The sequence below is a fragment of the Hoplias malabaricus genome, unplaced genomic scaffold (genome assembly GCF_029633855.1).
Source record: "Hoplias malabaricus isolate fHopMal1 unplaced genomic scaffold, fHopMal1.hap1 scaffold_50, whole genome shotgun sequence".
Taxonomy (NCBI): Eukaryota; Metazoa; Chordata; class Actinopteri; order Characiformes; family Erythrinidae; genus Hoplias; species Hoplias malabaricus.
In genome coordinates, this window is record NW_027100945.1 from 101,587 (window position 1) to 128,238 (window position 26,652).

Genomic DNA, 26,652 nt, shown 5'->3' on the forward strand with positions numbered 1-26,652 from the left:
TTTCCGGGGCCAAAAAAGCCAAATGGTCTCCTATATTCATGCGACGGGTGCCTAAAGGTAAGTTTACCCACCCCGGTGAACTGCCTAAGGTCCATAGGCCTCCGACCACTGCTCCCTTAGCGGGGCGGTGGAACGGGCCGCCCGCCGACAAAGTTAACTGTTAAACCCATTTAATTTCAATGACCTTTAGTTCCAACTCCCTCCCTGGGGGGGATTGGTTCTATATATGCCCGGAGAAGTGGCTGGTTTCCGGGGCCAAAAAAGCCAAATGGTCTCCTATATTCATGCGACGGGTGCCTAAAGGTAAGTTTACCCACCCCGGTGAACTGCCTAAGGTCCATAGGCCTCCGACCACTGCTCCCTTAGCGGGGCGGTGGAACGGGCCGCCCGCCGACAAAGTTAACTGTTAAACCCATTTAATTTCAATGACCTTTAGTTCCAACTCCCTCCCTGGGGGGGATTGGTTCTATATATGCCCGGAGAAGTGGCTGGTTTCCGGGGCCAAAAAAGCCAAATGGTCTCCTATATTCATGCGACGGGTGCCTAAAGGTAAGTTTACCCACCCCGGTGAACTGCCTAAGGTCCATAGGCCTCCGACCACTGCTCCCTTAGCGGGGCGGTGGAACGGGCCGCCCGCCGACAAAGTTAACTGTTAAACCCATTTAATTTCAATGACCTTTAGTTCCAACTCCCTCCCTGGGGGGGATTGGTTCTATATATGCCCGGAGAAGTGGCTGGTTTCCGGGGCCAAAAAAGCCAAATGGTCTCCTATATTCATGCGACGGGTGCCTAAAGGTAAGTTTACCCACCCCGGTGAACTGCCTAAGGTCCATAGGCCTCCGACCACTGCTCCCTTAGCGGGGCGGTGGAACGGGCCGCCCGCCGACTAAGTTAACCCATAACCACTGATCGTTTAAGTCTTAAGGCCGGTCGGACCTCGTAAAAAGTCTCCCTCTGGGAGGATCACCCAATCTCCACCCCCCCTCCATCTCCAAACCGAAGCAAGTACCACACGGGAACACTCTGTTTGGGGATTCAGAAATAAATGTATTTATTTCGCAGTAAAACATATCAAAGCCACGGGGGTGCAGAAACACGGAGTGAATCCCGGCTGGGTTGCGCTTTGAAGAGGGTCCGGTTCAGGCCGTTTCGAGGGCGGAAAGACGGTTCTCACGAGCCCGCATCACATCGGCCGCAGAGAGGCCGGCTCGGTAGAAGGCCCGGGCAGTGATGTTGGAGTGGCACATGCTTGTCGTCACTCGATCTCTATCTTCGGCCGGCAGAGTCGAAACCTGAAACAGAGGTGCGAGGTGTCAGAAGTAGGAAGGCCGGGGTTAAGAGCCCACATAAGTCGGATTAAGTTCAACACTCACTTGGTTCGAAACAGCCGTGCGGATCAGGTTGAAGGCCACCGCGCCTCCGAGGCCCGCATCCGTCCACGCGATCCGAAGCAGTGAGTTTGGCTTGCGCAGCTGGTTCCCCCTGTCCAAGAACACGAACCCGTCCCGGGCCCCGTGTAAGTCGCTGAGTGCGGTCAACCAGGCCAGCTCTGTGGCAGACAACCCGATCGGAGCGTCCCCGAACGAGGCGTTGGTCTTGTGTTCACGAACATAAACCACGAAGCCGGTGCCATCCGTGGTGCTGGCTTGCCTCAACTCTCCAACCGTCAGGTTGAGAAACACAACCGACCGGTGACCGGTTAAGACAGACAAAAGGCCGAGCAGGTACCCCTGGAGCATCCGTAGCGTCGACCGGCGGGCGGTGTCCCCCGTCCGGGCCGCGTCTATGAGCTCTGGGATTCGGGTCTTAGCGTGGCTTAGGAAGACCCTGAAATCCGAAGGTTGCGGCAAGCGACTCAGCTTCGCTCTCTTCACGCGCTGGCGATGGCCCAGAATCGTGCGTGCGATGTCCCGATGAGCCTTGGCGAAGGTCAGCTTCAGCCTCTGGAGCTCTTCGGGGCTGACCCCGGCGGTCTCTGGGTCGAAGGCAGCGACGTGGGAGACGAACGCCTTGGCGCTGTGCAGGTAACACTTAACGGTTGTCGAAGCGTAACCCAGTTTCTGAAGGCTCTGTACCCAAGTGGGAACGTTCGTGTGATGGACGAAAGACAGGTCTGTGAATTGGCAGCCGGGCGGGGCGCAGTGAAGCAGGAACCGAATAACGTGGCCCCGTCGCTGGCGAGAGTTCTCGATGTCCTTCGGTGACGCGTCGACCCGCAGGTAGAACTTCTGAAAGTCGTCTACCGAACGGCTGACGTAGGTGTCCCGAAACCGATGCGGGATCACGAGCTGCCTCCCCCGGGAGGTTCGCCGTGCCCGCTCGGTCTCTGAATCCGTGTCCGAGGTGGATTCGGCAGGGGAAGACTCGCTCGGTTGGTAGTCGCTGTCGACCGGCTCCGGCGTGGCTTGGCCCGTAGTGGCTTGGCCCGGGGAGGCTTGGTCCGGCGAGGCTGGGTCCGGCGAAGCTGGGTCCGGCGTGTTGGGTCCCGGCGTGCTTGGGCCCGGCGTGCTTGGGCCCGGCATGGCTGGGTCCGGCATGCTGGGGCCCGGCGTGCTGGGGCCCGGCGAGGCTGGATTCGGGGAACAGGATACCGAGGGCGGTGGAGGGTTCCGCGGCTTAGACTGTTGATAGCGACGCAGAAGGTGGATGGTGCGAAGGCGTCGAGCGGCAGAGAGAGCGATCCGAAGGGCGAGGCCTTTGAGGGAATGCGCCGAGCCCAGGTGATCCGCCGGCGAAGAGAGAGACGGCAGGCCGCAGAGAGGGCAGTCGAGCTGGGACGAATTCTCCCCACTTTGGTCCAGTCCCCGGAGAAAGTCAATGTCGGCAGATCCAAGGCGGTGGAAGGTGGTATAATGGGAAGTCAGATCCGTAATGGCTTGCTCGCAGAGCGGGCAAGCATCAGGCGTGGTTGGCTCCGGCGTGCTTGGGTCCGGTGAGCTTGGGTACAGCATGGTTGGGTCCGGCGTGCTTGGGTCCGGCGTGCTTGGGTCCGGCGTGTTCGGGTCCGGCGTGTTCGGGTCCGGCGTGTTCGGTCCCGGCGTGCTCGGTCCCGGCGTGCTCGGTCCCGGCGTGTTCGGTCCCGGCGCGCTCGGTCCCGGCGTGCTTGGTCCCGGCGGCGAGGCTGGATTCGGGGAACGGGATCCCGAGGGCGGTGGAGGGTTCCGCGGCTTAGACTGTTGATAGCGACGCAGAAGGTGGAGGGTGCGAAGGCGTCGAGCGGCAGAGAGAGCGATCCGAAGGGCGAGGCCTTTGAGGGAATGCGCCGAGCCCAGGTGATCTGCCGGCGAAGAGAGAGACGGCAGGCCGCAGAGAGGGCAGTCGAGCTGTGATGAATTCTCCCCGCTTCGGTCCAGTTCTCGGAGGAAGGCTGCGTCGTCCGGTCCGAGTCTGTGGAAGATGGTAAAGTGGAAAGTCAGATCCGTAGCAATGGCTTGTTCGCAAAGCGGGCAGCTATCCATGGTGAGAGACTGACGGCTCCGAGTGAAGGCGACCCCTTATATAGCCCCCGGTTCGTGCATAATTAGGGGATAGGGCGGGCCCGGTTTCAATCTGCAAATTTAAAGGGCCCTATTTGTAAGTATGCTCTTGCGGCCTCTTAAAGGACCCGTAGCCGAGGAAGGTGCGCTCTGAGCGGGGTGCGCTCTAGCTGGTTCCGATCTCCTTGAAAAGACTTCCATAGACCCCGGTGATGCGATATTCAAGCCCAGAGGAGTGACTAACCTCTGGGCTAAGCTGGTGACAAGCTCGGCCTTCCAATTCTGGAGGTCAAATGTGATCCGGAGGACCCCCGGTGATGGGTTTCAAGCCCAGAGGACTGGCACCCCTCTGGGCTAGGGTGGTGGTAAGAGAGGCCCCCCCTTCTGGAGGTTTTCAAAACCTAAGTCGAGACCTCCGTAGACCCCGGTGATGCGAATACCGAAGCCCGAGGACTGGCACCCCTCTGGGCTAGGGTGGTGGTAAGAGAGGCCCCCCCTTCTGGAGGTTTTCAAAACCTAAGTCGAGACCTCCGTAGACCCCGGTGATGCGAATACCGAAGCCCGAGGACTGGCACCCCTCTGGGCTAGGGTGGTGGTAAGAGTGGCCCCACCTTCTGGAGGTTTTCAAAACCTAAGTGAAGACCTCCGTAGACCCCGGTGATGCGAATACCGAAGCCCGAGGACTGGCACCCCTCTGGGCTAGGGTGGTGGTAAGAGAGGCCCCCCCTTCTGGAGGTTTTCAAAACCTAAGTCGAGACCTCCGTAGACCCCGGTGATGCGAATACCGAAGCCCGAGGACTGGCACCCCTCTGGGCTAGGGTGGTGGTAAGAGAGGCCCCCCCTTCTGGAGGTTTTCAAAACCTAAGTCGAGACCTCCGTAGACCCCGGTGATGCGAATACCGAAGCCCGAGGACTGGCACCCCTCTGGGCTAGGGTGGTGGTAAGAGTGGCCCCACCTTCTGGAGGTTTTCAAAACCTAAGTGAAGACCTCCGTAGACCCCGGTGATGCGAATACTGAAGCCCGAGGACTGGCACCCCTCTGGGCTAGGGTGGTGGTAAGAGAGGCCCCCCCTTCTGGAGGTTTTCAAAACCTAAGTCGAGACCTCCGTAGACCCCGGTGATGCGAATACCGAAGCCCGAGGACTGGCACCCCTCTGGGCTAGGGTGGTGGTAAGAGAGGCCCCCCCTTCTGGAGGTTTTCAAAACCTAAGTCGAGACCTCCGTAGACCCCGGTGATTCAAAGTGACATGCCTGAGGATTGGCACCCCTCTGGGCTAAGGGTGGTGGTAAGACCGGCCCCACTCTCTGGAGGTCAAAAATGACTTCCATGGACCCCGTTGATGCGAATACACAAGCCCGAGGAGTGGCACACCTCTGGGCTAAGGGGATGGTTTGGGTTGCCTCCCCTCTGGAGGTCAAAAATGACTTCCATGGACCCCGGTGATGCGTATTTAAAGCCCGAGGACTGGCACACCTCTGGGCTAAGGGGATGGTTTGGGTTGCCTCCCCTCTGGAGGTCAAAAATGACTTCCATGGACCCCGGTGATGCGTATTTAAAGCCCGAGGACTGGCACACCTCTGGGCTAAGGGGATGGTTTGGGTTGCCTCCCCTCTGGAGGTCAAAAATGACTTCCATGGACCCCGGTGATGCGTATTTAAAGCCCGAGGACTGGCACACCTCTGGGCTAAGGGGATGGTTTGGGTTGCCTCCCCTCTGGAGGTCAAAAATGACTTCCATGGACCCCGGTGATGCGTATTTAAAGCCCGAGGACTGGCACACCTCTGGGCTAAGGGGATGGTTTGGGTTGCCTCCCCTCTGGAGGTCAAAAATGACTTCCATGGACCCCGGTGATGCGTATTTAAAGCCCGAGGACTGGCACACCTCTGGGCTAAGGGGATGGTTTGGGTTGCCTCCCCTCTGGAGGTCTAAAATGACTTCCATGGACCCCGTTGATGCGGATACACAAGCCCGAGGAGTGGCACACCTCTGGGCTAAGGGGATGGTTTGGGTTGCCTCCCCTCTGGAGGTCTAAAATGACTTCCATGGACCCCGTTGATGCGAATACACAAGCCCGAGGAGTGACGTCCTCTGGGCTAAGGGGTTGGTATGCTCGGCCTCCCCTCTGGAAGTCTAAAAAAATTAGAAATATTTCTAAGTTCGACAACGAGCACTGGCAGAACTGGACCAAAGACTTCCATACACCCCGGTGATGCGAAGTTTCAAGCCCGAGGAGTGACGCCCTCTGGGCTAAGTTTGTGATAAGCCCGGTCTCTCCTCTGGAGGTCTGTGGTTTTAAAGTGAAAATTTTCTAAGTCCCGCACCTGAGATTTTAAGAAAATCAGGACCTCCTTCAAGCCTTGTAGCGAGTCCGAGGGAGGTTCATCGTTGTCGGCTATGCGAACGAGGTTCCAACGCCTTGAATCCTGTGGGCATATGGTTTCTCAGCCTGGTGCCGTCGGGATATTAGGGAGGCATTAAATCAGACGTAAGTTTGGGTAACAGCGATGCGAAACGCTATGCCCAAGGGAGTGGCTTCCCGATGGGCTTGAAATAATGGGAATGTCCGCTCTGCTTCCCTGGATGTGTTCAAAACCTAAGTCGAGACATCCGTAGACCCCGTTGATGCGAATTCCATGCCCGAGGAGTGGCACACCTCTGGGCTAAGGGTGGTGGTAAGTCAGGCCCCACCCTCTGGAGGTTTTCAAAACCTAAGTCGAGACCTCCGTAGACCCCGGTGATGTGAATTGACATGCCCGAGGACTGGCACCCCTCTGGGCTAGGGTGGGGATAAGATATGTCCCCACCCTCTGGAGGTTTTCAAAACCTAAGTCGAGACCTCCGTAGACCCCGGTGATGCGAAGTGACATGCCCGAGGACTGGCACCCCTCTGGGCTAGGGTGGTGGTTAATCCGGCCCCCCCATTCTGGATGTGTTTAAAACCTAAGTCGAGACCTCCGTAGACCCCGGTGATGCGAATACCGAAGCCCGAGGACTGGCACCCCTCTGGGCTAAGGGGATGGTTTGGGTGGCCTCCCCTTCAATCCCGATGATTCGTTCGATATATGCCCAGGGAGGTGAGCACTTCCCTGGGCGTGAGGGGGTCGAGCGTATGAGGGTTGTACCCCGTATGGTTCCTACTAAACGAATCCGAGCGGCGGGTCCACAGGCCACCGACCACCTGCCCACTTGCGGGGTGGGTGTGACGGGCCGCCCGCCGGCAGTTGTCCCCGTTCTAACCTAACTCTTGCCCGTGCGCGAGTCGAAAGGGGCATACAAACCCCTGAGGCGAAGACCGGCGTTCCGCTTGGTCTAATGTGGGATCTCCCAGATTTTCCCCTCCGCGGGGACTTGGGAGCGCACCACCGGGCCCCCGCGCTGGAAACGGCCGGAGGCAAAGAGCGCATTAGAGGTGTCACGGATCGGTCTTTTTAAACGGACCGCGGCTGGAAGTTCGCAGGGGAAGAGGCGCTCGGTCTACGGTTCCCGGGCCCGACCCCCTTCGTCTTCTTAAATTGAGAAAACTAACCGTAGGCTCCGGGGGGCGAATCGTAAAACCTTTGCCGACCTCCTCGCACTGCGAGGGGGCCAGGATTTGCGGCTTGTCCGCGTATCGGTCCTACCAAGGACCGCGGCTGGAAGTTCGGTGGTGAGCCCTCGACCTTACGAGATTGGGGGCAAAACCCTTCGTCTTCTGAACATCAGACGGCTCCGGGGGGGCGTACCGTAAAACCTATGCCGACCTCCTCGCGCTTTGAGGGGGCCAGGAAATTCTCTTCCATTCTCTTCCCTTAAACGGACGTCCTTTACGCCCGTTCGAAATGCGGCATACCCGGAGCACCAGGGGCAGGCTTCTAATCCGAAATATACCGGCTTTTAGAACGATCCTCCCCGCCACGTGCTCCAGCCTCTATGGCTCGGGGACCCCCCGTAATAGGGGGTCCGCTTGTCCCAGAATCGTTCCGAGGGAGACTTAGCCGATCCGTCGGTCTAATTTCCACCACAGTTTGGGTCCGTTAAAAGGTGCCTTAGGGTCGGGATCCTATTGAGGGAAGGAACCGGCCCCTAGCCTGCACCGTCCGGGCCTTGAATCGTACATTTTCCAAGTTGTCAAACCCCCGATTGAAGACCCACCTCCGGGGGGTCTCATTCGAAAAGCCTTTCCGCGGTGCGTGTCTCTTCCTCCTTCGTGGGGGTCGAGTTCCACGCGCCACCGACTCTCTCTCTTTCCCCAAGCCGGGTTTGAGTACCAGAGGATCGGCCTGGTTGATCCTGCCAGTATCATATGCTTGTCTCAAAGATTAAGCCATGCAAGTCTAAGTACACACGGGCGTTGGTACAGTGAAACTGCGAATGGCTCATTAAATCAGTTATGGTTCCTTTGATCGCTCCACACGTTACTTGGTATAACTGTGGTAATTCCAGAGCTAATACATGCAAACGAAGCGTTGGAAGTGGGGGTGCCGTTTCGAGGTGGTCGGTGACTGGTTCACCTTCCCCTCGGCGCCCCCCACGGATACGTGCATTTATCAGAACCAAAAAACCCCCTCCCGACTCCGGTCGGGTCCGCTTTGGTGACTCTAGATAACCTTTGGCCGATCGCAGAGCCCTTCGGGGCGGCGACGTCTCATTCGAGTGTCTGCCCTATCAACTTTCGACGGTAGTCTACGGGACTACGTGTGGTGACCACGGGTAACGGGGAATCTGGGTTCGATTCCGGAGAGGGAGCCTGAGAAACGGCTACCACATCCAAGGAAGGCAGCAGGCGCGCAAATTACCCATTCCCGACACGGGGAGGTAGTGACGAAAAATATCGGTGCGAGGCCCCGTTTGAAGGTTTCGGGACCGAAATGAACTCAATCTACGTCCGTGGGTGAGGACCCATTGGAGGGCAAGTCTGGTGCCAGCAGCCGCGGTAATTCCAGCTCCAATAGCGTATGTTAACGTTGCTGCAGTTAAAAAGCTCGTAGTTGGATCCGGGGACGGGTCCCGGCTGCCGGGCCTCTGCCCGTCCGGACTTCGCGGTGGGAAGCTGCCCCTCTCCGGGGTGGGGACCCCCCGCGGGTCTCTGGGTGGAGGTCGCGGGACCTTGTCCCTACTCATCCGGTGTCCTCTGCTCCCTTCCTCCGCGGAGAGGCCCTTAGCTGGGTCGTCCGCCGCGGTGAATACGTGGGGGGCGGAAGGGTCCGGTGCGTTTACTTTGAACAAAACAGAGTGCTCAAAGCAGGCCGAAGCGTGCCTTGAATGGACTGAGCTAGGAATAATGGAATAAGGCCTTCCCATGGGGGGCGAGTCGGAGCTCTTCGGCGAGGCGGCCGGGTGGGGCCGGGGGCGCCCGGGTGTGACGCCCGGCGTTTCTGGCCGCCGCACGGTTCCCCGAGCCGGGGGGGTATCCGACCGCTCTCTTGGTCCTATTTCGTGGGTTTGACGGACCAAAGGTCATGATTAAGAGGGACGGCCGGGGGCATTCGTACCGCACCGAGAGAGGTGAAATTCGTAGACCGGTGCGGGACGGACAAAAGCGAAGGCATTTGCCAAGAATGTTTTCATTAATCAAGAACGAAAGTCGGAGGATCGAAGACGATCAGGTACCGTCGTAGTTCCGACCGTAAACTATGCCGACCCGCGATCCGGCGGCGTTGGGTTAACGACTATGACCCGCCGGGCAGCGTCCGGGAAACCACGAGTCTTTGGGCTCTGGGGGGAGTACGGTTGCAAAGCTGAAACTTAAAGGAATTGACGGAAGGGCACCACCAGGAGTGGAGCTTGCGGCTTAATTTGACTCAACGCGGGGAACCTAACCCGGCCCGGACACGGTAAGGATTGACAGATTGACGGCTCTTTCTCGATTCTGTGGGTGGTGGTGCATGGCCGTTGGTAGTTCGTGGAGCGATTCGTCTGGTCAATTCCGGTAACGAACGAGATCCCATCCTTTAAGTAGTTACACGGCCCCTCTCCTGGGTCGGACTCTATCCCCGAAGGTCCCCGTTCGCGGGGGGTCCCCATCGGGGTGGGGGTGTTGGGGGTTTCGGCGGGGGTCCGGTTCTACCCCGGATCGGTTCGGGGAGGTGATGCGGTTGACGGGGGTTCAGTTCTGCGTCGAGTGGGTGGCTCCGGCCTCTCCCCTTCGCGTTCGGTTCCCTCCCCGATGCCGTCCGCACCTCGTTCCGCTCTCCGGGTGTGGGTTGTCCGTCCTTCGCCTTCGCCTTCCCTCTCCCCTCCCCGGTGCCCTCCCGCTTACCGCGGGCCTGAAGGTTGGGGTTCGCCCGGTGGGAATCAGCGGTCGGTGGCTAAACTTCTTAGAGCGATTTGTGGCACAGAAGCCACTTGAGAAATGGAGCAATAACAGGTCTGTGATGCCCTTAGAAGTCCGGGGTCGCACGTGAGCTACAATGGCTGGTTCAACATGTAAGTTACCCTACGCCGAGAGGTGCGGGCAATCCTATGAACGCCATTCCCCGCTGGGGACAGGGGATTGCAACTATTCCCCTCGAACGAGGAATTCCAAGTAGGCGCGGGTCACCAGCCCGCGTCGATTAAGTCCCTGCCCTTTGTACACACCGCCCGTCGCTACTACCGATCGGATGCCTCGGTGAGGTCCTCGGACCGTCCCCGGGGCGGCCCTCGAACGGGGGTCGCCTCCGGGCGATGGGAAGTCGATCGAACCCGGACATCTAGAGGGAGTAAAAGTCGTAACAAGGTTTCCGTAGGGGAACCTGCGGAAGGATCATTAACGGTGACCTGGCCACGGCCGGTTGTCGAGTCGGACTCGAGAGGCCAAACCTCCCCCGGCGGGTACCTTCAAGGTATGGACCGCAGAAGCCTCGTACCTTTCGTCGTCGGCCGACGTGAGTCTCTCCCCCTCCGGGTGGGTGGACGTAGCGAGCCGGCTTCGGAACTCGGGGTTATGCGAGGACCGCCTTAGGTGCATAGGTACCCCGGTCCGCCCCCCTCGTTCGCGGGGGGGAGAGTGGCGCCGGAGCCGCCCGCCGGGTCGTTAAACCAACCATTGATCGTTGAAGGCTTGATTGTGCGTGCGCGAGTCAAAGGGGCTTACTCACCCCCAGGGCGTTGGCCGGTGCTCGCCGGCCTCGGTGGGATCTCCCTGAACCCATCCCCCCGGCACAGGGGGTGGTGGTGGACGGGAGCGTACCGCCGGGCGAAACTCTTTCCCCTCACGGGGTTGGAGCGGAGCTTAAGAGCGCATGCAAATACCCCGATGTTGGCTTCGCAGAGACGGACCGTATAATAGTCTAAGGCCGGTGCGCGAGTTGAAGGGGCCTCACGAACCCCGGATGCGTTTAAACACCCGAAGGAGACGGCCGGTGCCCGCCGGTCCTGACTAGGTGGGATCTACCCAGCGCCTTCCCCTAAGCGGGGGACTTGGGAGCGTACCACCGGGCCTCGCTCATACCCTCCGGGGTGGAGAGCTTGGCTTTGAGCGCACGCCTGAATGCCTTAGACCGGGACCCGTAACGCAGCGAACCAAACCCTGGGCCTCGCCGGGAACGGTGGGGCCTAGACCCGGTCTCCTAAACCACGTAAGTCTCGGGCACCTACTCGGGCGATCGTCCCCCGGGCCGTAACTCCTCGGTCCGGTGGTGACGCCCAGGTTCAATGACCTTCCCCCCTCCACGGGGGGGAAGGCACCCGGCTTGAAATATTGTCAAACGTTGTCTCGTGTTCGAATGGCTTCCTTCGCCCGGCCTGTAACGGGCCGGGCACAAACCTCATACAACTCTTAGCGGTGGATCACTTGGCTCGTGCATCGATGAAGAACGCGGTAACCTGCGTTAAATAATGTGAATTGCAGAACACAGATCATCGATATTTCGAACGCACATGGCGGCCGCGGGGGTCCATCCCGCGGCCACGCCTGTCTGAGGGTCGGTTTACCCATCGATCGGTCTTCCTAGACCGCGGCTGGGAGTTCGCAGGGCCTCCACCTCGGACGGCCCTTCGTCTCCCTAAACCCAGACTCGGGCCTTAAACCCGACGTGTGGCGAGAGCTCCGGACGTAGGGAGAGCCATTAGGTCCGGGTCCAATCCGTCATAGTCTCTCCCCGCTGGGCTCTCCGCCGCCGTCGGAGAGTGGGTACCGTAACACGGCGAGCGGCCGGGGGGTTCGCGCCCCCCGCGCCCCGCAAAACAGTCTCGTAGTGCGACCTCAGATCAGACGAGACAACCCGCTGAACTTAAGCATATCAGTAAGCGGAGGAAAAGAAACTAACAAGGATTCCCCTAGTAGCGGCGAGCGAAGAGGGAAGAGCCCAGCGCTGAATCCCACTTTCCCCTGACCGGGGTGGGCCGGGAAATGTAGCGTACGGAAGTCCGTTTGGTCTCGGTGCGGACGCGGGACCAAGTTTTGCAAGGAAGTGTCTTCCGCAGATGGTGAAGGCCCGGTATTGTCCCGCATCCCGCCGGGTAGATCGGGCTTCCCGGAGTCGAGTTGCTTGTGAATGCAGCTCAAAGTGGGTGGTAAACTCCATCTAAGGCTAAATACCGGCACGAGACCGATAGCGAACAAAGTACCGTGAGGGAAAGTTGAAAGCAGTACTTTGAAGAGAGAGTTCAAGAGAGCGTGAAACCGTTGAGAGGTAAACGGTCGGGGGACCGAGAAGACCCCCCCGGGGGATTCAGCCGGGCGGACGGCCCGCGCTCGTGTGGTTCCGTGGCTCGGAGGCGAGTTCATCCGGGCGAGAGTGGGGGCGACCCCACTCCCTGCTCGGCCCTGAGCTTCGCCTCTCGACTTCGGGCCTCTCGGGCGTACGAAGGCTCGGCCCGTCAGGTGTACTTCCCCCCGCGTGGTGGGTGAGTCGCGACCGGCTCCGGTTAGGCTTGGAAGGGCCCGAGGGTGAAGGTAGGTCCGTCCGGAGAAGGGAGCCCCACGTGGCCCCCGGACACGGGCGTTCCGCTACAGCCCCTCGCTCCGACTTCGCCGATAACGCCGGGGCCGCGGAGTAATGTCCTTTCCGCGTTTTCCCCTCCTTCGGGATGGGGATGGGGCCCCCCCCTGATCGTTCGGACGAAAGCGGGCCGGTTGGGCTGTCCTCAGCCCCGGGCTAGGCCCGCTACGGCAATACGGGGGGTGATCCAGGCCCACAGCCAAAACGCCTAAGGTCAGCGGCTAAGTTCGGACCCCGACCGACCCGTCTTGAAACACGGACCAAGGAGTCTAACGCGTATGCGAGTCAAAGGGGCTTGAACCCCGGAGGCGCAACGAAGGTGAAGGCCGGCGCGCGTCGGCTGAGGTGGGATCTGATGCACCCCGTCAATGTTTGGGTTGACAGCGCACCACCGGCCTGCTCTCCACCGAGTGGAGAGTGGAGCAAGAGCATACGCGGTGGTACCCGAAAGATGGTGATCTATGCCTGGGCAGGGCGAAGCCAGGGGAAACCCTGCGTGGAGGCCCGTAGCGGTCCTGACGTTCAATTCGGTCGTCCGACCTGGGTATAGGGGCGAAAGACTTAACGAACCATCTAGTAGCTGGTTCCCTCCGAAGTTTCCCTCAGGATAGCTGGCACCAGACTCAGTTTTATCCGGTAAAGCAATGATCATAGGCTGCGGGGCCGAAATGGCCTCGTCCTACCCTCAAACTTTAAATGGGTAAGAGGCCCGGCTCGCAGGCTTGGAGCCGGGCATCGAATGATGGTGCCAAGTGGGCCACTTTTGGTAAGCAGAACTGGTGCTGCGGGATGAACCGAACGCGCGGGTTAAGGCGCCCGACGCGACGCTCATCAGACCCCAGGAAAGGTGTCGGTTGATATAGACAGCGGGGCGGTGGCCATGAAAGTCGGAATCCGCTAAGGAGTGTGTAACAACTCACCTGCCGAATCAACTGGCCCTGAAAATGGATGGCGCTGGAGCGTCGGGCCCATACCCGGCCGTCGCAGGTGTCACAATCCCTGATTTGAAACACGGACCGTATGCCGCGACGAGTAGGAGGGCCGCCGCGGTGGCGCTGAAGCCTCTGGCGTGAGCCTGGGTCGAGCCGCCGCGGGTGCAGATCTTGGTGGTAGTAGCAAATATTCAGATGGGATCTTTGAAGGCCGAAGTGGAGAAGGGTTCCACGCCGACAGCGCTTGGCCGTGGGTTAGTCGGTCCTAAGGGATAGGCGAACGCCGTTCGGAAACGCTGGGGCGATGGTCTCGTCTGCCCCCCGCTGACCGAAAGGGGATCGGGCCAATATCCCCGAACCTGGGATTGGGGAGATTGAGTGCCGAGAAGGCGCTCTCATAGCGGTAACGCAAACGAACCCGGAGACGTCGGTGGGAACCCCGGGGAGGATTCACTCTCCTTGCTAAAGAGCTGGAGCGCCCTGGAATGGGATTGTCCCGAGAAAGGGGCTCAACGCTCTGAAAGGCGCCGCATGCATCCGTGAGGCAGCCGGGACGTTCCCCATCGGCCCTTGAAAATCCGGGGGAGGTATAGTGAATTTCCCCCCAGGCCGTACCCATATCCGCATCAGGTCTCCAAGGTGAACAGCCTCTGGCGTGTTGGAACAATGTAGGTAAGGGAAGTCGGCAAAATAGATCCGTAACTTCGGGATAAGGATTGGCTCTAATGGCTGGGCTCGGTCGGGCCCTTTAGCTGAAGCGTAGGCCGAGGGCTGTTCTGGTTCTGGTTCGCCCTTGCCCTGAGGGTCATGCGGGGCAAAAGCGCACGGCGCCCGGGTTGACTCCTGCGTCTGTCGGTTAAAGTGCGTGGGTCGCAGCCGCGCGAGGCAGCCGGTGTTCCCTCCCGGTGGTGCTTAGGGGACTCGGTCGGTGCCGGGGGGAGGCGGTCGTGGATGGGACTCCGGCGGGGGTGCGTCCTTAGGGGACGAACCTCCGGTGCGTCTCGTCCTTCGGCCCTTCCTTCCCGAAGTCGGCCGGGCTCCGAGGCCCATCGGCGGGTCCCGGCCACGCTCGCGAGCGCGGCCTTCCGTACTCCCGTTCGGACGTGGGGGGGGGAAGACTCTGGAGTTGTGTGCGGATGCGTCGCCGGCCGTAGGGGCTTGGGAGGACCGGACCGGAGCAGTGTGACTGGAGACGGGCGTGACGAGCCGAGGCCTCGTGGATCTATCGGGTGTGAGTCTCGCCTCGGAGGGGTGGCAGCTCCGAGGTGGTTCTCTCGACCGGCACCCAACAGCCGAATTAGAACTGCTGCGGACCAGGGGAATCCGACTGTTTAATAAAAACACAGCATTGTGAAGGCTCTCGGACGGTTTTGACACAATGTGATTCCTGCCCAGTGCTCTGAATGTCAAAGTGAAGAAATTCACCCAAGCACGGGTAAACGGCGGGGGTAACTATGACCCTCTTAAGGTAACGAAATGCCTCGTCATCTAATTAGTGACCTGCATGAATGGATTAACGAGATTCCCACTGTCCCTACCTACTATCTAGCGAAACCACAGCCAAGGGAACGGGCTTGGCAGAATCAGCGGGGAAAGAAGACCCTGTTGAGCTTGACTCTAGTCTGTCATTGAGAGGCTGCATAGGAGGTGTAGAATAAGTGGGAAGCCCGCCGAAGGCCAGCACCCGAGGCGGGCTGTCCGTGAAATACCACTACTCTTACCGTTACCTCTCTAACCCGGTGAAGGTGTCGGTGGGAACCCTTTCCTTGCTGGGGGTTCCTTGTTCCAAGGTGCTAAGCCCTGGGTGGGTCGCTTGGCAGTGAGTCCGGTTACACTCATGTTGCGGGCCTCCGTGCCCGGGGCGAGTCCCTCCGGGGACAGTGACAGGTGGGGAGTTTGACTGGGGCGGTACACCTGTCAAAGCGTAACGCAGGTGTCCTAAGGCGGGCTCAGGGAAGGACAGAAACCTCCCGTAGAGCATAAGGGCAAAAGCCGGCTTGATCCTGATTTTCAGTATGAATACGGACCGTGAAAGCGGGGCCTAACGATCCTTCCGTCTGCTTTTTGGGTTTTAAGCGGGAGGTGTCAGAAAAGTTACCACAGGGATAACTGGCTTGTGGCGGCCAAGCGTTCATAGCGACGTCGCCGTTTGATTCTTCGATGTCGGCTCTTCCTATCATTGCGAAGCAGAATTCGCAAAGCGTTGGATTGTTCACCCACTAACAGGGAACGTGAGCTGGGTTTAGACCGTCGTGAGACAGGTTAGCTTTACCCTACTGATGTTGACCGTTGCTCCGATAGTAATCCAGCCCAGTACGAGAGGAACCGCAGGTTCGGATACATGGTACTCGCGCTTGGCTGTGCAGCCACTGGTGCAAGGCTATCATCCGAGGGCTTACGACTGAACGCCTCTAAGTCGGAATCCCGCCTAGAAGGAGCGATACATCCGCGCCCAGCATCGGTGAGCTTGGTCTTGGATAGCCGGGGTGGGAGGTGCTTTCCTCCCCACCGCCGGTGACGAGAGCCGCATGACACTGGAACCGGACCGGGGCTAATGAACGCCTCGGTCCACCTCCCTCGTCAAAGCAAATGTCTCTTGATCCGGGTGTGAAATGACTCGTAAACGACCTGATTCGGAGTGCGGGTGTCGTAAGTGGCAGAGCGGGTGCATATACCGCGATCCATTGAAAGTCATCCCGTCCACTCAAACATTTGTCGGGGGGAAGGCGAAAGCAAACCCCCGGCCCTCCGGAGCGGTCCAGGTCTGGTTCTCTGGGGCGCGGGCCCCGGAGACTCCGTACACCGGTTAGAGGGAGCCGGTGGCGGGCATAGGGGAGGTGGGTACTCCCCTGTGAAATCCTGGATGACGGTTTTAGGTCTCGTAGTGGGCGAAAATCGGACTTAGTGCAATTTCCGAAACTCTGGTTCTCTGGGGGCGCGGGCCCCGAGAGTCCGTACACCGGTTAGAGGGAGCCGGTGGCGGGCATAGGGAGGCAGGTCGCTCCCTTGAATGGTCCTGGATGTCTGGACTTAGTGCAATTTCTGAAACTCTGGTTCTCTGGGGGCGCGGGCCCCGAGAGTCCGTACACCGGTTAGAGGGAGCCGGTGGCGGGCATAGGGAGGCAGGTCGCTCCCTTGAATGGTCCTGGATGTCTGGACTTAGTGCAATTTCTGAAACTCTGGTTCTCTGGGGGCGCGGGCCCCGAGAGTCCGTACACCGGTTAGAGGGAGCCGGTGGCGGGCATAGGGAGGCAGGTCGCTCCCTTGAATGGTCCTGGATGTCTGGACTTAGTGCAATTTCTGAAACTCTGGTTCTCTGGGGGCGCGGGCCCCGAGAGTCCGTACACCGGTTAGAGGGAGCCGGTGGCGGGCATAGGGAGGCAGGTCGCTCCCTTGAATGGTCCTGGATGTCAGCAATTTCTTAAGAAGGGCGCCCTCTTGTGGTCCCATGGCCGAAGTACATGCTCCGAGCCCGGGTATGGCAGTGGGCGGAATGAGACTTAGAGGAATGTTGACGGAGCCATGAGGGGCCCCCCCCTGGAGGTCCCATGGCCGAGAAAAGTGCTCCGAGCCCGGGGTGATAGAGAACCGTGAACGCCGCGGTTAAAGACCTCGGGTATGGCAGTGGGCGGAATGAGACTTAAAGGAATATTGACGGAGCCAAGAGGGGCCTCCCCTGGAGGTCCCATGGCCGAGAAAAGTGCCCCGAGCCCGGGGTGATAGAGAACCGTAAAGCGCGCGGGTTTGGGGCTCGGGTCTTCCAGTGGGCGGAGTGAGACTTAAAGGAATATTGACGGAGCCATGAAGGGCCCCCCCTGGAGGTCCCATGGCCGAGAAAAGTGCTCCGAGCCCGGGGTGATAGAGAACCGTAAAGCGCGCGGGTTTGGGGCTCGGGTCTTCCAGTGGGCGGAGTGAGACTTAAAGGAATATTGACGGAGCCATGAAGGGCCCCCCCTGGAGGTCCCATGGCCGAGAAAAGTGCTCCGAGCCCGGGGTGATAGAGAACCGTAAAGCGCGCGGGTTTGGGGCTCGGGTCTTCCAGTGGGCGGAGTGAGACTTAAAGGAATATTGACGGAGCCATGAAGGGCCCCCCCTGGAGGTCCCATGGCCGAGAAAAGTGCCCCGAGCCCGGGGAGATAGAGAACCGTAAAGCGCGCGGGTTTGGGGCTCGGGTCTTCCAGTGGGCGGAATGAGACTTAAAGGAATATTGACGGAGCCAAGAGGGGCCTCCCCTGGAGGTCCCGTGGCCGAGAAAAGTGCCCCGAGCCCGGGGAGATAGAGAACCGTAAAGCGCGCGGGTTTGGGGCTCGGGTCTTCCAGTGGGCGGAGTGAGACTTAGAGAAATGATGACGGAGCTAAGAGGGGCCCCCCCTGGAGGTCCCATGGCCGAGAAAAGTGCTCCGAGCCCGGGGAGATAGAGAACCGTAAAGCGCGCGGGTTTGAGGCTCAGGTCTTCCAGTGGGCGCTCGTTCCAGCGGCGCGGGCTGAATGGTTTAGTCCGAGGAGGAGTGCTTAAGTGTGGGCCGGATAGGTTCGAGAGGTGCGCTGGGTTCCTGGAGGTCCAGCCCCGGAGGTTTGGAGCGGGCGATGGAGCTAGCGAGGCCGAGTCGGGTGAGCCTGGGCCGGGCATGGGCGTTGGCGGCGATGGGGGTCTTCTCCCCGGAGGTTTGGAGCGGGCGATGGAGCTAGCGAGGCCGAGTCGGGTGAGCCTGGGCCGGGCATGGGTGTTGGCAGCGACGGGGGTGTCTTCCCCGGAGGTAAGTACCGTGGGGGGCAAGCGTGAGATATTCCAGGCCGGGAAAAGTGAGCTAAATTCGGCAAAGCGTTGTTAAAAAGGGGGTTCGGTTGATTTTTTTGTTAAATCTAAACGAACAAAGGGTGCGAGGCGTGAAAATTGCATTCAGCCGTGATTTTTTGGCAAAGTGCTAACCCTAGTGGTCTCCCAGTGGGACGTTTTAAAGTAGGACTTAGAAAAATTTCTGACCCTCTTCGCCCTAGGTAGCAAGCCCAAAACGGAGCACCTCGGAGTGGTAAAAATTCAGAGGGCATGGGGGTTTCCAGTGCGGTGCCGTCAGGACATTAGGGTTCCTTTAGAAAAGACGAAAGTTTGGGTACACCGTATGTAACTATGACAAGCCCAAGGCTCTGGTTCGCCTGTGGGCATGAATATAGTGAGATTTCCGCGTTATCTCACTGGAGGTGACCCCGGAACGGTTCAAAACCTAAGTCGAGACTTCCATGGAACCCCGATGATGGGAGTTTGAAGCCCGAGGAGTGACGCCCTCTGGGCTAAGGTTGGTGGTAGGTTCGGCCCCCCTCTCTGGAGGTCTAAATGACTTCCATGGACCCCGGTGATGCGAATTTGATGCCCGAGGAGTGACTCACCTCTGGGCTAAGGGTGGTGGTATGCCCAGCCCCCCCTCTGGAGGTCTCGAATGACTTCCATGGACCCCGGTGAAGCGTATTTCATGCCCGATGAGGAGCACACCTCTGGGCTAAGGGTGGTGGTATGCTCAGCCCCCCCTCTGGAGGTCTAAACTGACTTCCATGGACCCCGGTGATGCGAATTTGATGCCCGAGGAGTGACTCACCTCTGGGCTAAGGGTGGTGGTATGCCCGGCCCCCCCTCTGGAGGTCTCGAATGACTTCCATGGACCCCGGTGAAGCGTATTTCATGCCCGATGAGGAGCACACCTCTGGGCTAAGGGTGGTGGTATGCTCAGCCCCCCCTCTGGAGGTCTAAACTGACTTCCATGGACCCCGGTGATGCGAATTTGATGCCCGAGGAGTGACTCACCTCTGGGCTAAGGGTGGTGGTATGCCCGGCCCCCCCTCTGGAGGTCTCGAATGACTTCCATGGACCCCGGTGAAGCGTATTTCATGCCCGATGAGGAGCACACCTCTGGGCTAAGGGTGGTGGTATGCTCAGCCCCCCCTCTGGAGGTCTAAACTGACTTCCATGGACCCCGGTGATGCGAATTTGATGCCCGAGGAGTGACTCACCTCTGGGCTAAGGGTGGTGGTATGCCCGGCCCCCCCTCTGGAGGTCTCGAATGACTTCCATGGACCCCGGTGAAGCGTATTTCATGCCCGATGAGGAGCACACCTCTGGGCTAAGGGTGGTGGTATGCTCAGCCCCCCCTCTGGAGGTCTAAACTGACTTCCATGGACCCCGGTGATGCGAATTTCATGCCCGAGGAGTGATGCCCTCTGGGCTAAGGGTGGTGGTAAGCCCGGCCCCCCCTCTCTGGAGGTCTAGATTGACTTCCATGGACCCCGGTTAAGCGTATTTCATGCCCGAGGAGTGACGCCCTCTGGGCTAAGGGTGGTGGTATGCCCGGCCCCCCCTCTGGAGGTCTCCAAAACCTAAGTCGAGACTTCCATGGACCCCGGTGTAGCGTATTTCATGCCCGAGGAGTGACGCCCTCTGGGCTTAGGGTGGTGGTAAGCCCGGCCCCACTCTCTGGAGGTCTAAACTGACTTCCATGGACCCCGGTTATCCGAATTTTATGCCCGAGGAGTGACGCCCTCTGGGCTTAGGGTGGTGGTAAGCCCGGCCCCACTCTCTGGAGGTCTAAACTGACTTCCATGGACCCCGGTTGTCCGAATTTCATGCCCGAGGAGTGACGCCCTCTGGGCTTAGGGTGGTGGTAAGCCCGGCCCCACTCTCTGGAGGTCTAAACTGACTTCCATGGACCCCGGTTATCCGAATTTCATGCCCGAGGAGTGATGAACCTCTGGGCTAAGGGTGGTGGTAAGTGCAGCCCCCCCTCTGGAGGTTTCCAAAACCTAAGTCGAGACTTCCATGGACCCCGGTGATGCGAATTTCAAGCCCGAGGAGTGGTGCCCTCTGGGCTAAGGGTGGTGGTAAGCCCGGCCCCCCCTCTCTGGAGGTCTAAAAGGACTTCCATGGACCCCGGTATAGCGTATTTCATGCCCGAGGAGTGACGCCCTCTGGGCTTAGGGTGGTGGTAAGTGCAGCCCCCCCTCTGGAGGTTTCCAAAACCTAAGTCGAGACTTCCATGGACCCCGGTGATGCGAATTTCAAGCCCGAGGAGTGGTGCCCTCTGGGCTAAGGGTGGTGGTAAGCCCGGCCCCCCCTCTCTGGAGGTCTAAACTGACTTCCATGGACCCCGGTGTAGCGTATTTCATGCCCGAGGAGTGACGCCCTCTGGGCTTAGGGTGGTGGTAAGCCAGGCCCCCCCTCTCTGGAGGTCAAAATTGACTTCCATGGACCCCGGTTATCCGAATTTTATGCCCGAGGAGTGACGCCCTCTGGGCTAAGGGTGGTGGTAAGTCCGGCCCCCACCCTCTGGATGCGTTCAAAACCTAAGTCGAGACTTCCATGGACCCCGGTGATGCGAAGTGACATGCCCGAAGAGTGGTGCCTTCTGGGCTAAGGTTGTGATAAGCCCGGTCTCTCCTCTGGAGGTCTGTGGTTTTAAAGTGAATATTTTCTAAGTCCCTCACCTGAGATTTTAAGAGAATCAGGACCCTCCTCAAGCCTCGTAGCGAGTCCGAGGGAGGTTCATCGTTGTCGGCTATGCGAAAGGGGTTCAGACGCCTCTAATCCTGTGGGCATATGGTTTCTCAGCCTGGTGCCGTCGGGATATTAGGGAGGCATTAAATCAGACGTAAGTTTGGGTAACAGCGATGCGAAACGCTATGCCCAAAGGAGTGGCTTCCCGATGGGCTTGAAATAATGGGAATGTCCGCTCTGCTTCCCTGGATGTGTTCAAAACCTAAGTCGAGACATCCGTAGACCCCGTTGATGCGAATTCCATGCCCGAGGAGTGACGCCCTCTGGGCTTAAGGGTGGTGGTAAGACCGGCCCCACTCTCTGGAGGTCTAAACTGACTTCCATGGACCCCGGTGATGCGAATTTCATGCCCGAGGAGTGGTGCCCTCTGGGCTAAGAGTGGTGGTAAGACCGGCCCCACTCTCTGGATGTCTAAAATGACTTCCATGGACCCCGGTGATTCGAATTTCAAGCCCGAGGAGGTGCACACCTCCGGGCTAAGGGGATGGTTTGGGTGGCCTCCCCTCTGGATGTGTTCAAAACCTAAGTTGAGACATCCATGGACCCCGGTTATCCGAATTTCATGCCCGAGGAGTGACGCCCTCTGGGCTAAGAGTGGTGGTAAGACCGGCCCCACTCTCTGGAGGTCTAAAATGACTTCCATGGACCCCGGTGATGCGAATACACAAGCCCGAGGACTGGCACACCTCTGGGCTAAGGGGATGGTTTGGGTTGCCTCCCCTCTGGAGGTCAAAAATGACTTCCATGGACCCCGTTGATGCGAATACACAAGCCCGAGGACTGGCACACCTCTGGGCTAAGGGGATGGTTTGGGTTGCCTCCCCTCTGGAGGTCAAAAATGACTTCCATGGACCCCGGTGTAGCGTATTTCATGCCCGAGGAGTGACGCCCTCTGGGCTTAGGGTGGTGGTAAGCCCGGCCCCCCCTCTCTGGAGGTCTAAACTGACTTCCATGGACCCCGGTGTAGCGTATTTCATGCCCGAGGAGTGGTGCCCTCTGGGCTAAGGCTGGTGGTAAGCCCGGCCCCCCCTCTGGAGGTCTAAACTGACTTCCATGGACCCCGGTTATCCGAATTTCATGCCCGAGGAGTAGTGCCCTCTGGGCTTAGGGTGGTGGTAAGCCCGGCCCCCCCCTCTGGATGTCTCCAAAACCTAAGTCGAGACTTCCATGGACCCCGGTTATCCGAATTTCATGCCCGAGGAGTGATGACCTCTGGGCTAAGGGTGGTGGTAAGCCCGGCCCCCCCTCTCTGGAGGTCTAGATTGACTTCCATGGACCCCGGTGATGCGAATTTAAAGCCCGAGGAGTGGTGCCCTCTGGGCTAAGGGTGGTGGTAAGCCCGGCCCCCCCTCTCTGGAGGTCTAAACTGACTTCCATGGACCCCGGTGTAGCGTATTTCATGCCCGAGGAGTGACGCCCTCTGGGCTAAGGGTGGTGGTAAGCCCGGCCCCCCCTCTGGATGTCTCCAAAACCTAAGTCGAGACTTCCATGGACCCCGGTGTAGCGTATTTCATGCCCGAGGAGTGACGCCCTCTGGGCTTAGGGTGGTGGTAAGCCCGGCCCCCCCTCTCTGGAGGTCAAAATTGACTTCCATGGACCCCGGTTATCCGAATTTCATGCCCGAGGAGTGATGAACCTCTGGGCTAAGGGTGGTGGTAAGCCCGGCCCCCCCCTCTGGAAGTGTTCAAAACCTAAGTCGAGACTTCCATGGACCCCGGTTATCCGAATTTCATGCCCGAGGAGTGATGAACCTCTGGGCTAAGGGTGGTGGTATGCTTGGCCCCCCCTCTGGAGGTTTCCAAAACCTAAGTCGAGACTTCCATGGACCCCGGTGATGCAAAGTGACATGCCCGAAGAGTGGTGCCTTCTGGGCTAAGGAGGTGATAAGCCCGGTCTCTCCTCTGGAGGTCTGTGGTTTTAAAGTGAAATTTTTCTAAGTCCCGCACCTGAGATTTTAAGAAAATCAGGACCCTCCTCGAGCCTTGTAGCGAGTCCGAGGGAGGTTCATCGTTGTCGGCTATGCGAAAGGGGTTCAGATGCCTCGAATCCTGTGGGCATATGGTTTTTCAGCCTGGTGCCGTCGGGATATTAGGGAGGCATTAAATCAGACACAAGTTTGGGTAACAGCGATGCGAAACGCTATGCCCAAGGGAGTGGCTTCCCGATGGGCTTGAAATAATGGGAATGTCCGCTCTGCTTCCCTGGATGTGTTCAAAACCTAAGTCGAGACATCCGTAGACCCCGTTGATGCGAATTCCATGCCCGAGGAGTGACACACCTCTGGGCTTAAGGGTGGTGGTAAGCCCGGCCCCCCCTCTGGAAGTGTTCAAAAACTAAGTCGAGACTTCCATGGACCCCGGTTATCTGAATTTAAAGCCCGAGGAGTGGTGCCCTCTGGGCTAAGGGTGGTGGTAAGACCGGCCCCACTCTCTGGAGGTTTCCAAAACCTAAGTCGAGACTTCCATGGACCCCGGTGATGCGAATTTCATGCCCGAGGAGTGACGCCCTCTGGGCTAAGGGTGGTGGTAAGACCGGCCCCACTCTCTGGAAGCCTAAAATGACTTCCATGGACCCCGGTGATGCGAATTTCATGCCCGAGGAGTGACGCCCTCTGGGCTAGGGTGGTGGTAAGTGAGGCCACCCCCTCTGGATGTGTTCAAAACCTAAGTTGAGACATCCGTAGACCCCGGTAATCCGAATTTCATGCCCGAGGAGTGACGCCCTCTGGGCTTAAGGGTGGTGGTAAGACCGGCCCCACTCTCTGGATGTGTTCAAAACCTAAGTTGAGACATCCGTAGACCCCGGTAATCCGAATTTCATGCCCGAGGAGTGACGCCCTCTGGGCTTAAGGGTGGTGGTAAGACCGGCCCCACTCTCTGGAGGTCTAAAATGACTTCCATAGACCCCGGTGATGCGAAGTGACATGCCCGAGGAGTGACACACCTCTGGGCTAAGGGTGGTGGTAAGACTGGCCCCACTCTCTGGAGGTCTAAAATGACTTCCATGGACCCCGGTGATGCGAAGTGACATGCCCGAAGAGTGGTGCCTTCTGGGCTAAGTGAATATCGAAAGAGGTACTTGGAACTGAGATGGGGGTATGGGACGGAACGATCTTACATCTGAAGCCCGAAGGAAGTGGCGATCCTTCGGGTGAAATTTTGTAAGTTATAGTACGACATACCCTCGGATGTTTCCAAGTGGAGACCTCCGTAGACCCCGGTGATGCGAAGTGACATGCCCGAAGAGTGGTGCCTTCTGGGCTAAGTGAATATCGAAAGAGGTACTTGGAACCGAGATGGGGGGTATGGGACGGAACGATCTTACATCTGAAGCCCGAAGGAAGTGGCGATCCTTCGGGTGAAATTTTGTAAGTTATAGTACGACATACCCTCGGATGTTTCCAAGTGGAGACCTCCGTAGACCCCGGTGATGCGAAGTGACATGCCCGAAGAGTGGTGCCTTCTGGGCTAAGTGAAAATCGAAAGAGGTACTTGGAACCGAGATGGGGGTATGGGACGGAACGATCTTACATCTGAAGCCCGAAGGAAGTGGCGATCCTTCGGGTGAAATTTTGTAAGTTATAGTACGACATACCCTCGGATGTTTCCAAGTGGAGACCTCCGTAGACCCCGGTGATGCGAAGTGACATGCCCGAAGAGTGGTGCCTTCTGGGCTAAGTGAAAATCGAAAGAGGTACTTGGAACCGAGATGGGGGTATGGGACGGAACGATCTTACATCTGAAGCCCGAAGGAAGTGGCGATCCTTCGGGTGAAATTTTGTAAGTTATAGTACGACATACCCTCGGATGTTTCCAAGTGGAGACCTCCGTAGACCCCGGTGATGCGAAGTGACATGCCCGAAGAGTGGTGCCTTCTGGGCTAAGTGAAAATCGAAAGAGGTACTTGGAACCGAGATGGGGGTATGGGACGGAACGATCTTACATCTGAAGCCCGAAGGAAGTGGCGATCCTTCGGGTGAAATTTTGTAAGTTATAGTACGACATACCCTCGGATGTTTCCAAGTGGAGACCTCCGTAGACCCCGGTGATGCGAAGTGACATGCCCGAAGAGTGGTGCCTTCTGGGCTAAGTGAAAATCGAAAGAGGTACTTGGAACCGAGATGGGGGTATGGGACGGAACGATCTTACATCTGAAGCCCGAAGGAAGTGGCGATCCTTCGGGTGAAATTTTGTAAGTTATAGTACGACTTACCCTCGGATGTTTCCAAGTGGAGACCTCCGTAGACCCCGGTGCGATGCGAAATTCATGCCGAAAGAGTGACACCTTGTTGGGCTAAGTGAAAATCGAAACCGGTTCTTGGAACCGAGATGGGGGTATGGGACGGAACGATCTTACATCTGAAGCCCGAAGGAAGTGGCGATCCTTCGGGTGAAATTTTGTAAGTTATAGTACGACTTACCCCTCGTAGACCCCGGTGCGAGGCGAAATTCATGCCCAATGAGAGTGGTTCATTCCTAGGCAATGGATTGATACATTTCTGCGGTAAAGAATGAATGAATACACAATTTGGTTAAACGGCATTTTATTGAAAATGATTGCGGTTCAATGGGGTGTCAAGTCCGGCTTGAATCGAGTGCAGACAGCCGGTTCATCCGTGCTTCCAACAGTTGAGAGCCGGTCAATCCATCGCGGTAGAACCTTTGGGCCGTTGCGGGATCATGGCACATGGCAGTGGTGATATTGGTCCGTTGGTCTAGCGGTAGTGACGAAATCTGTGGGGGAAATATAAGCAAATTTAGCCCCAGGAACTGAAACTGAGATTCGAATAGCCATTTAAGATACATTACCTGATTCGAAACGGCGGTCCTAATCAAATTGAAACCAATTGGGCCATTGAGCCTTGCCCTCCGCCAGGCTGCTCTCAGCATGGTGTTCGGTCGTCGTATTTGCCGCCCCCGGGTTTCGAAAACGTAGCGAGGCTTGACCTCGTAGGCTTGTACCAAACAGTTCAACCACGAAATCTCCTTAGGCGACAGAGCCACAGGTGCATCCCCGAATGCAGCGTTAGTTTTGTGGGTCCTTACATAAATGATGCACCCCGAATCCAACATTTCCACATTTTCCAGTTCTTCCACTAACATGTTGGTAATCACAACCGATCTGTGGCCGCTAATAACGGCTATGGTTCCCATCAGAAAGCCCTGCAATAGGTTCATGGTGGAATGGCGTAGGGGCGTTTCCTTAGCCAATAGTCTTGGTATAATCTTGTCGGCCTTCGCTAAGAAAATTCTGAAATGATCGCAGGGCGGAATGATTCCCAATTTGAACCGCTTAAAGCGCTGCCGATGGCCGGTTATGTTCCTAGCTATGTCACGGTTCGCCTTGGTGAAACTTAACTTAATGCGTTCAAATTCCTTGGCCGTCAGTCCGGCACTGTTGGGTTTAAATGCGGACAGATACCCCATGTACGCCTTCGCGTCGTATAGCAGCATTTTAATCGAGGTGTCAGCGTAACCGAGAGAGGTTAATTGTTCCAGCCAGCTCCGAACCTTACGGTGGTTCACAAAACTAACGTCCGAATATGCGCACAGTTTTGGGGCACAGTGAATTAGGAACCTGACCGCATGCGACTCCCGTTGCTTTCCGTTCACAATGTCCTTAGCGGTCGGATTGGCCCTAAGGTGATATGAAGCAAACTCAGCGATTGACTTACCGACAAAGGTGTCCTTAAATCGGCTTGGGAGTATCAATCGCCCCTTAGGGGGAACATTGGTTAGCAGCGGTGCGTCCGTGGCGGATTTGGAAGACACTTGGGTCGGGGTCGCAATGCGGCGATCAC

At 58.1% G+C, this 26,652-nt stretch overlaps 1 non-coding gene and 1 pseudogene across 1 annotated transcript; both read left to right on the forward strand.

Moving 5' to 3' along the window:
- Positions 1 to 11,210: 11,210 nt before the first annotated feature.
- On the forward strand, positions 11,211 to 11,364 carry LOC136682432 (5.8S ribosomal RNA). The gene has a single exon (XR_010798643.1). It is a non-coding gene; the product is annotated as a 5.8S ribosomal RNA (ribosomal RNA).
- A 272-nt stretch (positions 11,365 to 11,636) lies between these two features.
- Positions 11,637 to 16,028, forward strand: LOC136682434 (28S ribosomal RNA; annotated as a pseudogene).
- Positions 16,029 to 26,652: the final 10,624 nt, after the last annotated feature.